General features: G+C 45.9%; 1 pseudogene; it reads right to left on the bottom strand.

The window, feature by feature from the left end:
* Positions 1-13,274: 13,274 nt before the first annotated feature.
* On the bottom strand, positions 13,275-15,123 carry LOC147666130 (uncharacterized; annotated as a pseudogene).
* Between the last annotated feature and the right edge of the window lie 2,737 nt (positions 15,124-17,860).

Below are 17,860 nucleotides of genomic sequence, written 5' to 3'. Positions count from 1 at the left end.
CATCGAATGTCATCCTCCGTGTGATTCTTTTCCGTGAAATGTTCCACCAATGGTGCGTTGAGTGTCCCACATCTGATCATTGAATCTAACCAGGCAAAAATTACTTTATGTTTTAGTCCTGATGATGACCCTTTTAAATTGAGCAATGGATCGAAACGCCGTCGACTTGTGTAAATAGACATATATGTAACTAATATGTATCATTATGTATAGTCTATGCTGGAGAACACTATCTACATTGATATAAAAAGTGTCCAGGTTGCTCTTTCCTTTTGCCTGTATACTTTACCCCCCTTTTTTCACTTCTTCTATTACTCTCCCTCTCACAAGTAAGGCACAGGAGTGTGCCTTACTTTCAACCACCTACTTGTATTTAATTTCATTACCGTATCAAAATAAATCCCCGGTCCGGCTGGACAGGATTATTGTATGGTTACCATTGTGTCCTATACTACATTTATTTGCATTTGTCAATTTGCTCTGGACCTTTGTTTTGTGAAAATAGTATATACCCCTGGTCCCCAGCTACCCTTTGGGTCCCCCTTGTTTTTTACAAAAAACCTGTCATACACAGGGCCACCCAACAAGGCAGGCATTCTTACATACACCCTGATGTTTCAAGGGCATCACACACTTGCAACAGAAACCGATCCATGCCCAGTCTCGACAAGTGGACCCCCATGGCTCTGTTAACCCTCCTGTGAGAAATGTCAATGGCTTAGTTAGTCCGGGACAATCCCCATTTACCTTTGGCCCTTCTGGCCCTTCTGGCTGGACAATTCACATCTACTTCAGCAGGTGGTTCCCGGCCTTATCGGGGAAATCTTGCGGTGTAGCACTAAAGAGACCATGCCTAATTCACTGAGCCCTTCAGATTATATATGATTTTGGATTAGAGTTGAGCCAAGCCCTCATGCTTGGTGTTGTTGCGCATGGCTTATTTACCCTTCGGTAGGCAAGTTCGCTGGCCTCCCCTTATCTTGGGAACTGCTATTCTCTGTTTTAGCCACAGCTTTATTTACCCTCATGGGCACATTCAATGGCCTCCCTGGGGTTGTAGCAACTGATCACTGGTGCGTTGAGTGTCCCACCGCTTTTCAGGCAGAAATCCTTATGGGAGCCCTGTGCGACACTAGGAGCCTTCTTGTTAGGTGTTGCCGCGTCATGTTTTTACCCTTTACCGCCCGGTACCTGGTATAAGGCTTAGCTGGTAATCATGGTGGATTTCTCCTCCAAGCCCATTGGTTTAATTGTAACAGTTATTAATTGATGTGGCACAATACCATTCTCTCTACCAGCTGACTTCCGTTGTATGGGAGAACAGTGTCGGCCAGAGATATTACCATAGAAAGAAAAACTACTGCTCTCCTCTTGACCAGGCTTCTACGCGGTATACTCCCTTGTTCACTGTGTACCATTGTGTGGAGTTGCATATGGTGGTCAACTAAGCTCTTGGATACCCCCACTTGCTTGGCAAGACCACACTTGGGGTTCACTGATGACCGTGTGCTGCACCAAGAGAAATATGGACCCCCTTGAGAGGGTCATTGGGCGGGGCACGGGGGGTGTCTTGTAACCAATGGTCTGCCGCCATGCTGGTGTCCACACCAGAGTAGTAGTCCACAACCGTACACACAATTTTATAGGTTCTACGCAAGGTTGCCCCAGTTTGTTCAGAACTCACACTGCACACACGCAGGCGCATGGTGCTTTGCAAGATTGTACTTATTTTGCTCAGAAGTCGTACTGCACACATTCATACCTAGTGCGTCAACGCACCTCAGCCTGAAGACTGAGCCCTTCTTTTACCCACATATTTGCTTATACCCAAACATTGGGGGTTTACCCTTACAACCGTGTATTGCACCAGTGGTGGAGGTTTAACCTGCTCCTTCCAAATTAGAATTTTCCTGAATAATGGCCATGCCGAGTATTCTCAATACATTGTAGCCATTTTATGCTTTTACCCCCTGTTTACCAGAGTGCCGGAAAGGTGAATGAATGAATGAATGAATGAATGAATGAATGAATGAATGAATGAATGAATGAATGAATGAATGAATGAAATAGGTCTTATAAGGCGCTAATTGGCCGAAGGGCATCAAGGCGCCAGGAAAGATTAGTCAATGCTGTGGATCTGAGGACACGGAGTAACATATGAGCAAATTTACCTGCACCTTCTGAATATGACTGCAAATTTGTTCTGGGTATAGTCAGCATTGGTGCTCTAAACCAATATTTACTGACACTCTTGCAGTCACAGCACCTATTTTGGCATGACAGACTAACGCAACCGACCAGGCTGACTGGTGGATCTAGCACATGTAGCCCATAAGCCAGTGTGTCACACAGGGCCAGTGCTCTTGGCTAGTGGGACCCTAGAGTAAATCATACACACAACTTGCCTGCCCTTTATTTTTCCATTGCCTGCAAGTCCATCACCGTCTGAAAGCGATCCATAGATGCGGAGTCACCCTGCTGCTGTCCCCACCCTGACGTGAGTAGCCCCGTGCTAAAATTCAGTTGATGTATACCAGGAAGTAGACCAGGAGATGGTGAGAACGGGAGGACAGTCTGAACAGAATGCAATCCCAGTCTGACTGCGTACCTTGGCTGGATGTTGGGTAGCCATACTGGTGCACATACCCTGGTGTGGATTACCCAACACCCAGATTGGAAGTATTGCTGGGATACAAGTGGGTGGGGCTAGGGGCGGGGCTTAGGGCAACATATGTTGATACATAATGACTTCTATATCAGTTGCAGCAACTATAAAAAACACATGAGAAATGTGTTTATGTAAACGAAACAGGTTAACTCATTATGCAAAATGAAACCCAAAAAGAATATGTGAACAGTCCCTCGTTTTGTAATATTTGCTGCTTCTTAATGCCATACTGGTATTTGTTGTTGTTTGGCACAATACTATATACTCTCAAGCGTGTACAAACACACACGAGCGTGGGCGCACACACCGACACGCATGCACACACACACACACCCACACACACACACACACACACTCTCTCTCCCTCTAAAATCTGCTGAGTGTCCTGATTCTCTCTCTTTTCTCTCAAAGAAAAACAGGCACACACACAAGTCGACAAGTGCACAGACATAAGCAAACATTTACAAAAAGTCTCAGCTGCGATTAAAACAATTTTAAACTCCTTACCTCGCATGATTTTCTAAATTGCCTCTGTCCATGTGCTGCCTCCATACTTGTGTTTGCACAAATTCACACAATAGTGTGAATGTGCTTAAAAGCACAGGGCCTAAGGGGGGCATGGCTCGGGCCAAGCATGGCGGACGTGATCTAAACCAGCTCCGTCCTATGCCCTGAACACTTGCTGATTATCCTGGGAGCCCTGCTCCGAATCGACACCCACCTTCGCCCGTTTGCTTGTAGTCTCCTGGGGGTCGGCGGCGGTGGCTCTGGGGCGATCCCTGTTCCTGGAAGAGAAGAACACCGCCGGGAACTGTGCGGCCTTGAGGACTGTCGGAGACCGCGACCTGGAGTTGGGGGAGGAGCGGACCAGGGTGCGATCGACGCACGACCCAAGCCATAGACCCGACTTTCAGAGCTGTGCACACCGCGACCCACGCAGACGAGGGAAGTAGACATCTGCTCCTCAAAGATCTACGGTGCGAGCTGCTGAGCGGAGACGGAGTATACCTGACCCCGGGGACGCCGCCGTGGAGAACCCCATCTTTGGCGGAGCCGCTGTGCGAAGATATGCGATACCGGCCCGGCTAGAGAGACATTTGGGGAAGAGTCACCGAGTGGAGTGTCGGAGGGGAGAATTGTTGTGGAGGGAACCGGTCTGCATCCGGAACGCTGGGCTGGGAAGGAGTGAATACCCGGACATTGGAGCAGCTCAAATCGGGCTCCATTTTGCTGTGATCGGCGCCGACTCGCACCACACATATGCTCCATTGAATGCCCCCCAAGCCCGGGAGCGATTGCATGGCAAAAGGTGAGGCGCACAAGCGAGAACGCTTTTACTACGGACAAGAGGCTACACCGTTGCCCTGTTGGTACACTAGAGGAAAGCTACGCTGCTACTCCCCATAAAGTGCGTGAGGCATATGGGACTAGTACACCCTGCGAACTTGTCCCTGGGTGGCGGCCTGACGCCCGGACGGTTGCCTGCCGGCGCGGAGCGGTTGCATATGCCATACAACCTGCGCTTAGCACAGTTGGAGACTGAACACCAGCGTATTGGCAGAGGTTACCAATATAAAGTGTGAGCTGTGACGGCGCTGCGAGCAACATAGGGGAGATCCCCCCCTCACGCTTCTCCCCCTGACCAGACACGGGGGATACCGGATTGTCCTGTGAGAAGTGAGTGATATAGCGCAGTGACAGTCTACCACGGGAGCCACCACAGTGGGAACAAAGCATTTCCTCGAAACATTGGCCCATAACACACATCCCGCACGCAATCATGGGCAGACACAGGCTCAAGCAACAGGAACCTGTGGCGGACGCCGAACAACAGTCTACTGGCTCTGAGGACCTGCTGACCTCTTCTAACAACGACATCATACCACCGACGGGCAAAGACACACAGGAGGCTAAGTTGGAAATACGGGCCTCCAGGGAAGCGGTGGAATCACGGATGGATGCAATGGCAACGGGCATGGCGTTTCTGAAAGCCGACCAAAACAAGATAGCGGAGAAAGTGCAGGAACACAAACTTGAATTGGACAATCTGATTCCGCAACAAACAGAACACTCAACGAAACTTGAGAACATAGCACAGCAGCTTAAGACTTTGAGAGACAGGGTGGACGAGGCAGAAGGGCGCTCGCGCCGAAACAATGTGTGCATATTGGGGGTACCGGAACGCAGCGAGGGTAGAAACCCCACACAGTTTGTAGAAGATTGGCTGAAGACAATGGTGGGCCCTACGGACCTTACTTCCCTATACAGTGTGGAGAGGGCACACAGAATGCCTCCGAAACCGCCGAAACTGGGGGCCCCGCCGCGACCCCTGATTGCACGCTTGCTGCATTATAAACATATAGACTCGGTACTCAGAGCAGCCCGGGAAAAAGCTCCTTTGAAATTTGAAAATAAAACAATATCTATTTATCCAGATTTCACGCCTGCAGTCCTGAAGGCCGGATCGACTTTCTTGGGTGTAAAACGCAAGCTACGTGATCTTAATCTGAAGTACGCACTTCTTTTTCCAGCCCCCCTAAAAAGTATGCACGGTAACAAAACTTACTTTTTTTACTCCCCCGAAGAGGCCTCGGAGTGGATAGAAGTGGCACTTACACCGCAACACACACAGGATCCAATGGAGGAGGACAGAGAGGAGGGATCAGCTCGACGGGGAGAGGCGGGACCCACTGCATGGGACAGCAGCATGGAGAAACCTAATGCGAAAGGTCGGAAGACGCAGGACAGGACAAGATCGAACTCGACAGTGACCTTGCTTATGACTGATGCGCTGACAGCGCATGATGCCAGAGACGAAATGGAATACGGGAGGCAATTCGGACTAGCACACGGAACTGTCAAGCTCTGTCACTAGCGTGCAATTGTTCCCGACAATCACTGCACAGATGGCGAACGAATTCTAATTGTGACTACTATCGACACCAGTTGGTAATGTATGATGTGGAAGTGCAAGGGTGGAGGTGGGCAAGTAGGAGCAGGATATGTTTTAGAACCAGGGTAAATTGCTGTACGTAACAGCGGCCACTTGGTGAGTAAGGGCGCCCAATCGCAGACACAAATTTGTTTATTTGTTGCCCACGTTGGGCGTTGATGTTTGGTCCCCGGATCTTCGCAGATGGAGACCTTAAGGTTAGAGAGTTTTTTACAATGAGGGCACTTGTGAATTCTACTTACATACAATACGTGACACTTGTCCTGAGTTTGAGCTATGGAATGGACACACCCTGCCATGGAGACTCCTAACACATATAAGTTATGCACCTGGAATGTAAGGGGTATGGGTTCAATACACAAGAGACATAGAATCCTAACGCAATTACACAGGAGACTGGTGACTATAGCGTACCTCCAAGAGACCCATCCTAATGGTGCAGAAAGTGCTAAACTACAAAAGAAATGGAAAGGCCAATTATTTGCCACTACTTATTCCGCATTCTCGAGAGGAGCAGCAGTGTGGATCGGAAACTATGTTCCCTTTAAAATGATAGAGAAAAGAGTGGACACAGAGTGCAGATATGTAATGGTGAGGGGGACGTTGGATGGTTCCCCTATTGTACTTGGCAGTGTGTATGCACCAAACACGAACCAGATGTCGTTCCTCACTACACTTAGCAGGGTACTAGCTGAATGGTCAGACCATGACTGGATAATAGAAGGAGACTGCAATGCAGTGCTGGATATCTCACTTGACCGGTATCATCCCCCACGACATGCAGCAGAAAGTAGGAAACATGCGGAAGCATTGAATCAATGGGCGAATGGTTGGGATTTGCTTGATATATGGAGAAATAAAAATAAATTGCACAGGGTCGTCGCGTGTCGTTTGCGTCAGGGCCTAGTGTGACCAATATTTGCGTATCATCCGCGTATGATAACACGTCAAACCCGTATGCCCTGATAACTTTGGCCAGGGGGGCCAGATAAACGTTAAAAAGCGAAGGGCTCAGAATACAGCCCTAGGGCACATCTCTTGTAACGGGCCGCGTACTGGCCAGAGTATGATCTACTTGCAATGTAGTTGTTCGGTTAGTCAAATAACTGACAAACCATTTTAAAACCTGCCCTTTGACACCACACTCCCACAGTCTTCTAATCAAGAACTGGTTGGATATGGTGTCAAAGGCAGCCAACAGATCCAAAAGCACAAGAATAGAGGATTGACGTTTGTCAAGAGCAAGTCTAATGTTGTCGGCAACTTCGATCAGAGCTGTTTCCGTGCTGTGGGCAGCCCGGAAACCTGACTGTGAGGGATCGAGTAAGTTATTCTTCTCCAGGTAGTTTACCTGTTGTTCATTTACAAATGCCTCCAACACTTTCCCTGAGTATGGCAACAAGGAAATGGGGCGATAGTTTAAAAAAGTGTTTGCATCAGCGCCATTTTTTTAAAATATGGGTTTAACTCTTGCCGCCTTCCAAATTTTTGGGAATTCCGCTTCTTTCAGGGATGTGTTTAAGAGGTCGGAAAGAGAGTCTACTAGCGCTGGGGCAAGAGTGGAAAATAGTTTGGAGGTTAACTGGTCACTGGGGGAGCCTGATTTAATTTTACGTCCTAGTAGCATAGTTTTTTCGTTGTCCAACAAATCGAAAGTAGCCCGTCTCGGGGATGAGTCATTTGTGTATACAGATTCTTTCGTGTATGGGTCCTGTTCTAGATATTGGTGGGATGTATTCTCCATTTCGAAGGATTTGCATATATTTATGATTTTATCATCCAGAAATTTGGAAAGGACTTCCGTCCATTCGTCAGTTTTTGGTGTTGCTTGTGGACTTTTAAAGGAAGTGAATTCTTTTAAGATGTGGTGAAGCTCCTTAGCTGAGTTCTCGGCTTTGGTGATTCGTTCGGCTATGTGTGTTCTTTTTGCTGTTTTTATTTCCCTCATATATTTAGTGTGTAGGGTTTGATAGGTTTTACGGTCGTTTGGATCTTTATTTTTCCGCCATATTTTCTCCGCATTTCTTGTTAAGGTTTTGAGGTTTTTAGGTCTCGCCTCTCAATGCGCAAGCGCATTGAGCAGAACGAGACTATAGCGTCTTAAACAGACTTTACCCAACTGGGCGATTTGGTGCTGTGCCCGTGGCTTTTAGGTCAATGCGCAAGCGCATTGACCTAAAATGCGCATGCACATCATCAAATCACCATCTGTTCCCTCAGCCGCACTCCTCCCACACCTTTGAAGTGAAGCTTAGCTTCACTTCAAAGTCCCCTGCTGCTTCACACCCTCATTGTCGCTCTCCCCGCTCCGCCCCCTTCCCTGCCCGCCGTGTCGCATTTCTCCTCCCCCCTCCCCACAGCAATGCCCTACGTCTTGTTTTATTTATTTTTTTAACTCGTTTTCGTTAGGGTTGGTGCTGTCTTTTCCTGCTGCTTCACACCCTCATCGCCTACACACACACCTACAAGCATTCCTCAGTGCGCTCCATCACCTGCCCTCCATCTCCTCACTTCCACATCCACCACCTCCACATCCACCACTTCCACATCCACCACCTCCACATCCACCACTTCCACATCCACCACCTCCACATCCACCACCTCCACATCCACCACCACATCCACCACCACCACATCCACCACCACCACCACCACCACCACCACAACCACCACCTCCACATCCACCACCACCACGCACACCACCACCACATCCACCACTACCACATCCACCACCACCACATCCACCACCACCACATCCACCACCACCACCACATCCACCACCACCACCACCACATCCACCACCACCACATCACCACCTCCACATCCACCACCTCAACATCCACCACCTCCACCTCCACATCCACCACCTCCACATCCACCACCTCCACATCCACCACCACATCCACCACCTCCACCACCACCACATCCACCACCACCACATCCACCACCACCTCCACATCCACCTCCACCACATCCACCACGTCCACCACCACATCCACCACCACCACATCCACCACCACCACCACCTCCACATCCACCACCTCCACATCCACCCCCTCCACATCCACCCCCTCCACATCCACCACCACCACCTCCACATCCACCACCTCCACATCCACCACCTCCACATCCACAATCACCACCACCACCACCACATCCACCACCACCACCACATCCACCACCATCACCACCATCACCACCACCACATCCCCCAGATCCACCATCACCACATCTATATGTGTGTGTGTGGCTCTGTGTGTGTGTAGGTGCAAATGCAACATTCTTGGATTTTCGTCACAATAAAATACACTGAACTTTAATCTTCACAAAAGTTATTTACAAACATTTAAGCTATTGCCATTATAAATTACAATAACTTTTATTTAAGTATTAATTATTTACAAAATTAAAAGCCATTGTTATTTGTAATATCAATACATCTAACTCACGTAAATACAACACACATTGCATTACAAATGCTATAGGTGTCACATTTGCGAAAGTTAAAACTATTGACATTGTAACTGACAAAGCTATTAATTTTGCTATTCTTAAAACCAACACAAATAAAAAAGGGTCATTTACAATACCAGTCGCTCAAACTTTCCTAATGCGAGACCTATTGCATTTCCAATGCTTGTTTAATTGGTCAGTGAACCAGGGCGAAATTTTCTCCCTACAGTGCACCATTCGTAGAGGGGCTGTCTTGTCCAGTGCCTTACCGACGGCGGACTCCAGGTGCATAGCTGCAAGATTGACATTTTCCTTTGGATCTCTTTGGTCTATCGCAAAATTCTCAGCGAAGGCAGCTAAAGTTATCTTTTTCATATTTCGACAAGATTTTTGGTTTTTATTTATTATGATTTCTGATCTGTGGCTGTTTATGGAGAATTTCACAAGAAAGTGATCGGTCCACAGTAGTGGAATAGGGGTGGCTATCAAGACATTAGGAGAGTTGGTGAATAGGAGATCAAGGGTATGACCAGCTTGATGGGTAGGGCCATTAATCTTTTGTGTCAGATTGAGGGTGTTCATAGAAGAGATTAATTTTTCTGTGTCAGTATTAGACGGGTCGTCAGCGTGATAGTTAAAATCACCCAATAATAAGAAATAGTCCGCTGTCAATACGTGAGGGGCTATAGTTTCCAATAGGATGTTGGCAAAGTCTCCTTTATTCCCAGGGGGTCGGTATAGCAAAGCCCCTTTCCATGTTTTTTCTTTTCCCAGGCTGTTCACTCTGAAAACTATGATTTCAGATTCATTTACCACAAGGCTTTCTATAATATGAACATTCATGCTCTCCTTAGCTGCTACCAGTACTCCTCCTCCTTTCCCCCTGTTCTATCAGATCTGGCTATAGAGTACTGCTGGGGAAAGGCTATATGAAGATCAGGAATGGCATGCTTGTGTAGCCATGTCTCAGATATAAAGCTCAGGTCTGCTTTTTCAAGGTCAAGAAGACTCCATATCTCCAGAGCGTGTCTTGGGATGGATCTGGTATCAAAGTATATGGCTGTATATTTTGCCTGTGAGGGGCTAGTGGAATTGGTCTGAGCATCATCTATCTTGATGCAGGTCTTCACTAATGGCTCTGGGTTAACAGCACAGGGTGCCTTCCGGAGATCAGTTAGTAGTCTTTCTGATACCGTAAAAAGAGGACAGATTAACTCTAATAGCTCATTTCGTGCATACCTGATATGAGGTGAGGTTGTTGTAGCCATTATCAAGGGTGAGGGTGCAGTAAGAAGACCGGACTATGCTGAGGATAGTGGTGTGGCAGCTGGCAGCGTTCTGGCGCGGACGGGCGCAGACGGGCTTGGCTTTGGCGCGCCGCTGCGCGCGTTCGCGCCTCCCTCGATGTTAAATAGGGAAGGGGGCCAGATCTACTAGAGCGTCTGGGAAAGCGGAAGTGAGTATGCTGCCTATGTGACCCTCCGCAACAAACGGCATACGCCGTGGCGGACCGGGGCCTGGGCAGAATTAATTCACTAGTTAATCAGAGACAATTGTAGGCAGTTTTTAAAAATAGTACAGTCGATTGTTACGGCGAATACATACAACTCCTTACCGATCTAAGAACTTTTAAATGATCCGAGAAAGGTATGGAATTTCAGGCTCATTCTGCTGCTCCTAAGTTGCAGTGTTTCAAGTTTGGATTGTTGTTGAACCAAGGTTTGGAGATTTTGGAAGAGGCATTTTTCTGTTGTAGTGGTGCTATTGAATCCATGATACTAGACATAGTAGAGTTATAGACGTCAGTGAGTTCAAGAAGATCTATCAAGACGGATTATATCATAACTAGGAGGAATTAGGATGTCTATGATAGGGGTGGAAGCGGGATTTAGCCATGTTTTCGTGAGGATGATGATATCTAGCTTTTTATTTTGGATGAGGTTAAAGATATCGGAGGCATGGTTACTGACTGATCTGCAGTTGAGTAGTACACATTTCAAGTGTGTGTGAGGTATGGGTCTGCATGATGTTCACTCTCTTGAGGATGTCACTATTTATAACTCTGAGATTATGTGAGGGTTCCCGGTGTGGGTTGGCATCAATGCCTTGAATTTGACCCAGAGGAGACTTGATATTGTCTAGGGTATTAGAGTATGAGGAGTAGATAGACCCTCAATATCACTGGTTAGAAGATTGGCCTTCATTCTTCTAGGGTGGGATGGGGCATTAGGGAGGGGTAAGGTTTTAGAGGTAGGGTGCGAGGCGTGCTGGTCAAGGCAAGGGAATGCACTAGCGGGCATGGGCAGCTTTCCTAAGGAAGTCAGAGAACTGATCCGGGTAAATGCTCAATTCAGAGGGATTTCAGTTCATGAAGTACATACGAGAGAAGGCGGAATTGGAGAGTTCTCTCTCCAAACGCGTAGTCAGGTCTGAGTGTTGGTAAAAGAGTAGAGGTTAAGTGGTGAGATCCCACGTACGAGAGGTGCCTCGAGTAATGTCTGGATGGTCTGGGGCAGTGGTGCAATGTTCCGAGGGAGAGAGCGAGTTGTTAATGTCTTGCGGAGTCCCTGTTCGCTTTGATGGGTTGTCTGGTGAATTTGAGGGGGGGTGAAGGGACAATTGTATTGTGTGTAGGAGGTGGTCACAAAGAGGTTTAGTGGGTTGGGATGATTAGAGGCCAAGGAAGGCAGTTACCTGTACCCAACAGAGGATGACGAGGACAGTGGGATCATGGGAGGGAGATCAGGTGTAGCGATAAAAGGCGGTATCGCTTGAGGGGACATCCTGTCTTGGGAATCGCTGTATAACTGATTTGAAGTCGGCGAGGTGGGTGCAACAGTAAGCCTGATAATCATCTGAGTCGAAGGTCAACTGCAGTGATATGTTTTGTTTATTTTGATATTGAACATATACAATTATTGTCATTAACAAAAAATGGCAAAAAAAATAATTTAAAAAAAAGAAAAGAACATATACAACATTTTCTACAAGTGTATATAGCTGGCTTAATGTTTGCAGTCGAAGGGTCAGCCAATGATCCATTATTTATAGATGTGGCCATGTTTCTGACCCTACCTGTACGTCATTAAGCATATAAGCAGTTTGTGGTGCATTGGAGTGATATGTTTTGTTTGTTTTGATATTGAAAATATACAATGATTGGTTGTCATTAAAAAGAAATGGCAATAAAAATAATTTTTAAAAAAAAGAACATATACAAAATTTTCTACAAGTGTTTATTAGCTGGCTTAATGTTTGCAGTCGAAGGGTCAGCCAATGATCCATTATTTATAGATATGGCCATGTTTCTCACCTTACCAGTACGTCAGTAAGCATATTAGCAGTTTGTGGTGCAGTAATTCTCTATTTTAAGCATTGTGCATCACGGAAAAGCACACACAAAAAACACAGTTGAAAGTTCGAAAATATAGGCAATTATATGGGAGCAGCATAGATTACTTATTTAACATTTTATTTAATATATCAGGGTGTACATACACTTGCTACACTAAATCAGCCTTTATTGAGGATGAATCCTCTTATGTCGGAACAGACCTATGCTTCGAGTGAATCTTTTCCCACATTCTTTCCATTTTTATGGTTTGTCCCTTGAATGGATTATTTGAGGTCTTAACAGTGTGCTGTTCAGATAGAAGCATTTCCCATATTCTGTTTGCCGCTATAGTTTGTCATTAGTATGAGTATTCTGATGTCTCAACAGGTTACACTTTAGAGAGAAGCTTATAAAACAGTTTTACACTGAAAGCGTTTCTCAGTAGTATGGGTTCTCTGATGCGCCACCAGGCAGCACTTCTCACAGAGGTATTTTCCACGTTCTGAGTAGAGGTAGGGTTTCTCACCAGTGTGACCTCCCTGATGCTCCTCTAGGTGCAGCTTCCAAATGAAGCTTTTTTCACTTCTGTGCACCAATACGGTTTCTAATCAGTATGAATGCTGTGATGGCTCAACAGATTCATCTTGAAAGTAAAGCGTTTCCCACAATCTGTACACGGAAAGGGTTTCTCACCAGTGTGGATTCTCTGATGCACCTCTAGGTTGCACTTCTCACTGGAGCTTTTTCCGCATTCTGTGCAGAGGTAGGTTTTCTCACCAGTGTGGATTCTCTGATGTCTGAACAGTGTGCTTGGATGAGAGACGCGTTTTCCACATTCTGTGCACCAATACGGTTTAGTATGAATTCTCTGATGTGACGACTGTCTTCTCTTTAAAGTGAAGCTTTTCCCACACTGTGTACAAGAAAAGGGTTACTCGCCAGTATGGATTCTCTGATGCTCCACTAGGTTGTGCTTGTGATTGAAGTTTTTTCCACATTCTCCGCAGTGGAAGGGTTTGTCGCCAGTATGGATTCTCTGATGCACCACTAACTTTTGTTTCTTACTGAAGATTTTTCCACACTCTGTACAACTAAAGGGTTTCTCACCACTATGGGTTCTCTGATGCACCACTAGGATGTGCTTGCGACTGAAGTTTTTTCCACATTCTCCACAGTGGAAAGGTTTCCCGCCAGTATGGATTCTCTGATGCACCACTAGCATTTGTTTCTCACTGAAGTGTTTTCCACACTCTGTACATCAAAAGGGTTTCTCACCACTATGGATTCTCTGATGCACCACTAGGTACCGCTTTTGACTGAAGTTTTTTCCACATTCTCCACAGTGGAACGGTTTCTCGCCAGTATGGATTCTCTGATGCAACACTAGTATTTGTTTCCCACTGAAGTGTTTTCCACACTCTGTACAACAAAAGGGTTTTTCACCACTATGGGTTATCTGATGCACCACTTGGTACTTCTTTTGACTGAAGTTTTTTCCACATTCTCTGCAGTGGAAGGGTTTCTCGCCAGTATGGATTCTCTGATGCTCCACTAGTTTGTGCTTGTAACGGAAGTTTTTTCCACATTCTCCGCAGTGGAAGGGTTTCTCGCCAGTATGGATTCTCTGATGCTCCACTAGGCTGGACTTCTGACTGAAGTTTTTTCCACATTCTCCGCAATGGAAGGGTTTCTCGCCAGTATGGATTCTGTGATGCTCCACTAACTTTTGTTTCTTACTGAAGTTTTTTCCACACTCTGTACAACAAAAGGGTTTCTCGCCACTATGGGTTCTCTGATGCACCACTAGGCTACGATTCAGACTGAAGTTTTTTCCACATTCTCCACAGAGGAAAGGTTTCTCACCAGTATGGATTCTCTGATGCACCACTAGGTTGTGCTTCTCACTGAAGTTTTTTCCACACTCTGTACAACAAAATGGTTTCTCGCCACTATGTGTTCTCTGATGCACCACTAGGGTGCGCTTCTGATTGAAGTTTTTTCCACATTCTCCGCAGTGGAAAGGTTTCTCGCCAGTGTGGATTCTCTGATGCACCACTAGCATGCGCTTCTGTCTGAAGTTATTTCCACATTCTCCACAGTGGAAAGGTTTCTCGCCAGTATGGATTCTCTGATGCTCCACTAGGTAATGCTTCTCACTGAAGTTTTTTCCACATTCTCCGCAATCGAAGGATTTCTCGCCAGTATGGATTCTGTGATGCTCCACTAACTTTTGTTTCTTACTGAAGTTTTTTCCACACTCTGTACAACAAAAGGGTTTCTCGCCACTATGGGTTCTCTGATGCACCACTAGGTTGTGGTTCTCACTGACGTTTTTCCACATTCTCTGCAGCGGTAGGGTTTCTCAGCAGTGTGGAATCTTTGGTGCTTTAACATACAGTACTTAAGGCTGAAACTTTTCCCCCATTCTGTACACTGAAAAGATTTTTCAATAGATTGGATTCTCTGATGCACCACTAGGCTGTGTTTTTAACTGAAGTTTTTTCCACATTCTGTACACGGATAGGGTTTCTGACTGGGATCGATTCTTTGAGGCTTCACCAGCATGGACATATTGGTTAAGCTTTTTCCACCTGCTGTACAGTGTTAGGGTTTCTCATTAGTATAGGTTAACTGATGTCTCAACAGCGTGATCTTCCGACTGAAGCCTTTTCCACAGTCCATACAATGATAAAGTTTCTCACCAGTATAGACTCTCTGATGTACCATAAGAATTGTTTTTGAACAGAAGCTTTTCTCACATTCTGTACAATGATAAGGTTTTTTACCAGTATGGACTCTCTGATGCACCAAAAGGTTTATTTTTCGAGGAAATCATTTCACACATTCTGTATAATTATATGTTTTTTCACCAGAATGGACTCTATGATAAATCAACAAATTCATTTTTTCCACATTCTAGTCAAGGATAGGGCTTCTCACCAGTATGGACTCTCTCGTGAATCAACAAATTGTCTCTCTGTGAAGTTTTTTCCACATTTGGTACAACTGTAGGGTTTCTCACAAGTATGGACTCTGGTGTCGCAACATCTTCTTTGGTTCAGTGAAGCTTTCCCACAATTTGTACACTGGTGTGACCTATCCTCAGATTTAACTATTTGATGGCTAACCAGCAAAGTTCCTTCAGTACAACTTTGCGATATTCTGTACACTGGTAGAGCTCTCTCCTGAAAGCATTCTCTGATAATACAACAGAAAGTTCAGCAAGTCAAGCTTTACTTGTACGTCTTACACTGGTATGGTGTCTCTTGAGAATATTCTGATGTTTGAACTGATTTTACATTAGAATGAAAACAATTACACACTTTGTACACTTGTGTGGATCAGCCTCATTATGGATCATCTGATGCAAGTACAGATGTGAGCTCTGAGTGAAGCTTTTCTCAGACGTACATTAATATGATTTCTCGTCTGAACTGAACATCTATTATACATATAGAAAACATTTACCAAATCCTTTTCGCTTTATGTAAAGATACCGGTTATCCCTTGGTCGGATCTTCACAGTAGCAATAATGATGAGCTCTGTATGAAGCTTTATCTCACACTAGGTCAGTGTTTCTCCTCGGAATAAACTGCACAATGAGTACACAGGGCCGGGCTTCAAGTGGATCTTTGCTTGGACTCTGCACATAGAAACAATTCTTCTTCTTGTGATGCAGTGCAAGACTTTTCTGGTGGTGAAGTGCTGCAGGTCCTTTTGATTCTGTGAACGAGAAACACATTTTTATACCTTTACAAATGAAAGGAAATCGCTGCGTTCAGCCACGTGGCTATAAAACGATGAAGCAGGATGAGAAAGAGTAATTTTGAGTGGGGAGGCACAGAAGAAGGAAGGCAATGGTGGCTGTCCTAGAGAGATTAAGCTCTGGAGTCACAGAGAATAAATGTGAATTATAGTTTCTCGATTTTAATTAGTGCACTAGTTTGTCCAGTGCACCACTGCCAAAGAAAAAGCCCAGTTTTGAGATACAGCCTCACTCTCTGTATGTGTTACTCTACCAGTTATGTTATGTTATACATTTTTTATATAGCGCCTATCACCGCCGGTCTCTAAGCGCTTAACAGAAGAACATAACACACTGTTACCCCACACCCTCTGCTGTCTCCCCAATTAAGCTGGAGTCATTGCCTTTCTGAATAGGTGGGTTTTCAGTTTTTTTCTGAAGGGTAGTAGCTGTGATTCTTCAGAGGGGCCGGGAGCTCATTCCAAAATTGCGGGAGAAGCACAGACAGGGCCCTACCTCCTCTGGTTTTTAGCTTGAACCTGGGTTGAATCAAATTGAAAGTTTTTCCTGAGTGCAGAGATCTACCAGGAACATATCTCTTCAGACATTGCTTAATGTACTCTGGGGCTTTCCCAAAGAGTGCCTTATGGGCCACACAGAGACACTTAAACTGAACTCTGAATTTCACCGGTAGCCAGTGCAGCTTCTGGAGCAGGGGGGTTGCGTGCAAATTTCTGGGCATGGGGTAGATCAGCCTGGCTGCGTCGTTCTGTACTACCTGCAGCTTCCTCAACAGCTTCTGTGGCAAGCCGAGATATAAGGAATTGCCATAGTCGAGTCTTGAGATAACTGTGGCAGATACGATCGATTGCAGGGTGGAGGCTGATAAGATGGGGACTAGCTTTCGTAATTGCCTCAACACACCTGTGCAAGAGCCAACCACAGCTGAAACTTGAGGGGCCATCGAGAGGTCTGCATCGATCCTCAGACCCAGGCTTTTTACCACCATCCAAGGAGAGGGAGTAGTTCCTAACTCTGGGGGCCAATACAGGTCACCCCAGGGATTCCCTCGGTTGCTGATCACCAGCACCTAAAGTTTTATCAGCATTCACTTTCAACAGATTGTTAGTCATTCAGTTGACAGTGAAACTGAGCAGGTTCCTCATTGATTCCTGGGCCTCTTTGGTGACTTCCAGCTGAACCAATAGCTGGGTATCGTCTGCGTAATTGAAGATTTCGCAATTCCTACTCATAAGCTCCTTCACCAGCGGTTGTAAATAAATATTAAAGAGCAGGGGGGATAGTGCCGACCCCTGGGGCCCACTCCATGTCACATCACTAATCCCAGACAGCTGGTCTCCCAGCTGCACCCTCTGAGTTCGTCCTGACAGGAAGGATTCCAGCCACTTAAGCACCTGGCCTGTGATCCCCAGCTTAGCGATACGGTCCAGCAAGATGGTATGGCTGACCATATCAAAAGCCGCCGACAAGTCTAAAAGACAGTCTCAGTCTCTCGTAGATTTTTCCCTCTGTATGTTTTTTTGGCTATGATTCTCTCTCTCTCTCTCTGTCGGTCTCTTTTGTGACAATTATCTCAGTGACTAATCCTCTTGTTGCCAAGCAAGTACTTTAGAGAATCAGGGATGTGTCTTCTGGTAGCAAGTGACAAGAGAAGACAACAGTCAGTCAGTAATCCTCTTGGCTTC

The sequence above is a fragment of the Lissotriton vulgaris genome, unplaced genomic scaffold (assembly GCF_964263255.1).
Source record: "Lissotriton vulgaris unplaced genomic scaffold, aLisVul1.2 SCAFFOLD_4301, whole genome shotgun sequence".
NCBI classification, from domain to species: domain Eukaryota; kingdom Metazoa; phylum Chordata; class Amphibia; order Caudata; family Salamandridae; genus Lissotriton; species Lissotriton vulgaris.
Note: the sequence above shows the minus strand (reverse complement) of the source record. Positions and strands in the feature narration are given on the sequence as shown.